Source organism: Gymnodraco acuticeps, unplaced genomic scaffold, assembly GCF_902827175.1.
Source record: "Gymnodraco acuticeps unplaced genomic scaffold, fGymAcu1.1, whole genome shotgun sequence".
Lineage (NCBI taxonomy): Eukaryota > Metazoa > Chordata > Actinopteri > Perciformes > Bathydraconidae > Gymnodraco > Gymnodraco acuticeps.
Window position 1 is genome coordinate 519,508 of NW_022989828.1, and position 2,993 is coordinate 522,500.

The following is a 2,993-nucleotide window of genomic DNA, read 5'->3' on the forward strand; positions in this document are numbered from 1 at the left end:
CATTTCCGTTGTCATTTTCCATTCCTTTTTCATTCACTGATGTCCCGTCTTTCTCCGTACTCTGCTGTAATTTGTCAATGTCCGTGATCCGTGACGCAGTTGATAATTCCATTCCCGTTTTCTTTGCCAGTTTATCCGTCCGATCGAGAAAAAAAAACACAGGTCAGGGGAAACCCCCAGCCAGCAAGGCTGTTTGGGGATGACTCAGAACAACAACAAAAAACACAACTATAAGTTTGACGAAACAAAAGATATCCACAAAACAAACAATTCACTTATTTCCTCCTCAGACCAAAGTCACGCACGTCCGCTCACAGTCCAAGCCCCTACTGACTGAGCCACGGCCGGACTTAATCAGCTATTTCCAACAACCTGTTGTGGTTATCCAAATAATGACTGTAGGCCATCAGAGCTGTTGAAGAGAAGATGCAGATCAAAGATTTTCCAAAGAAAGTAGACTTCACCGATGTATTCGTAGACAACCATTTAGAAGCCTTGAGTTTGACATGTTTGGGCATTGTTTTTGGAGGCAGATGTGTGGCTGTAGCTGGGAAAGGATACTCATTGTTACAAATGTTACCTCATTCACCGACTGCTACTTGGACACAAGATGAATAGGTACGAATATTACGATTAAATTAGATCTAAGGTTAGAAATACAAGACAGACACAAATATATAAATAAAACAAAACAATAAAATCAAAATGCAATTGCCTGGTCCACAGGGTGGGTCCATATACAGAGTCTATGGCAACACGGCAGGGTGTTGCTAATGGCAACACAGAATCACAGTTCCTCACCTGAGGAGAGGTTTTGCAAGGCATTAAAAAAAAGAATAAACGGCTGCCATCAGATTTTTCAATACTTTTTGAAAGCTTGGAAAAGAACAAAGAAAGATGTAATAGTTGTTTGTACGAAGCAGCCAATGATGCACCTCCTGTCAGCAGTAGGTTTAACGAACATGAAATGAGAAAGTGGATGTATGAATACTTTCTAGTGCTATTGTATGGCACTGCTAAATTAAATCATGCTGTTAAAGAGACAACAGATAAGAAAAGGCTCACATGCGTCATTTCGGAACACATTGGTTTTGTTTAGATTGGAGTATTTTTTAATTTCAAGGGATAACGCTGGTGAAAATTCGCATTTTAATTCAAAAATGATTGATCAAATAGTCCTCAACAAATACAATATGTCCTCCTGTTTCACTGACATTTTGTTTCTTTATTGAAAGATCTTCAGGAGAGCAGAGAGCATTGAGATTGACCATTTGTGTTGGTGTATCTTTTCATAGTATTGTGAATAAATAAATCTAAACCAGTCTTATTTCTCGGTTAGGACTGATGCCTCATTTTATCAGTAAAATATCAAGTTATTTTGGATGGATTTAACGTGGCTTGTTTTGGTCTGAACCAGGGTTGAATCTATATCTGTTGTTTTCACCCCACTCATTGATTCTGTTAGGTTTCCCGAGAAGTGACTGGAGATGAGAACCCGCTATGCAAGCACTACAACTGAGACTGTGGTGAAGTGTCAAAAAGGCTTTATTTTGTCCACGACACTGACAAGGAGTTGACGAAGCACACATAGAGGGAAGACGTGGAGCTGGGCTGCTCAGGAGGGGAGGCTGGACGTGGCAGGCAGAGCAGCTGGAGTATGTGGATCTGGAACAGGAAAAACAAGCAGGATTAGGAAATGATCTCCCTTCACTAGGAGCATCAAAAAGTCACTAGGAAAAACCACTAGTAGGCCTGGACGATAGTTTACCACTGAAGAATAAACGAAGAACTGGCGAAGTCTGAAGATGGGAACCAGGGTTTTAAGCAGGTGCAGGTGAGTAGTGGCAATCAGTGAGATGAGCAGCAGCTGAGGAGGTGAGTTGGCGGGAATCGGAATGTAGGTAGCCACGCCCAGCCAGGGAGACAGACACACAGACAAAACAAACACAGAAAGGGGAAAAAGAAGGAGGAAGTACTGCAGATCCTCACAGATTCCTTCTATTCAGCCATCCTTCTTCTTTTAATGAATGAGCCAGTCAGTTCAGGGCTTTCAGAGTGTGTGTTTGCTCATCAAGTTTCCTCTCCCGCTCCAGTTTCCCTGCGCAGCCTTACAGTAGGGACAAGGATCCCCATCAATATTTAAAACGCATTCTAATTAAGCCCCGGCTGCACCCTTGGCGCCTGAGACGAGCGGATTGGTGAAATGAAAGGCGCCCCCCACCCTCCACTGCCTCCATGTCCCTATTGACTTTTCATCAACCTGAAATCAACAACAACAAATTGCGGCTCACTCGCCACATCATGCTGCACGGTTAATCTAATGGAGGGTTCAAACGAATGGCCTTCATTACCCTCCTGTACACTGTGGCTGTGTTGATGGATCACTGATGTAGGTTAACTTAGCCTCAGACAAAGAGGGAGCTAGACGTGTGTGTGTGTGTTTTGGCTCCCCTGTGATCATGTTTCGGCGCTGACGATGAGGAAAATGTTTCGCCCCCGTTTGATTGAAGTGACCCAAAGAGACAGGCTAATAGAGCGCAGACAGTGAGTGTGTGTGTGTGTGTGTGTGATGACAGCAGATCTGATTTGAGTTGACTGAGAGAAAGAGAGTGCATGCATGCCAAACCCACAAAGAAGAAAATAACCAAAGGAGGAAGCTGTTAGTGATAGAGATTGTTTTGGTAGAAGCCTATGAGAAAATGACCCTCGCTAAATGTATTACCTAAATAAACATGTTGTCGTCTGAATTGATAGTTCTAAGTCTTTTTCTACACTGAAAAAATTCATACTTTGGAAAAAACAACAGGCGTTGCTATAGCAACATGTCATGTTTTCGCGCGAGATCAATAGCACGAAGATCACTGCATTTTCTGTAAGGTAAATATTACTCGCTGGCGCTAATGGGTATAAATGGCCATTTGTTGAGCAATTTTTTCAATCTGACTTCATATTGCCAATTAATAAGCTTTTATAAGACATGAGATAAACAGGGC

The 2,993-nt window shown here is 42.4% G+C and overlaps 1 long non-coding RNA gene across 1 annotated transcript; it reads right to left on the bottom strand.

Annotated features, from left to right (window-relative positions):
• Positions 1–1,527: 1,527 nt before the first annotated feature.
• On the bottom strand, positions 1,528–1,919 carry LOC117558092. The gene is made up of 2 exons (XR_004570800.1): positions 1,769–1,919; positions 1,528–1,665 (listed from the first exon to the last, which is right to left on the bottom strand). It is a non-coding gene; the product is annotated as an uncharacterized LOC117558092 (long non-coding RNA).
• Between the last annotated feature and the right edge of the window lie 1,074 nt (positions 1,920–2,993).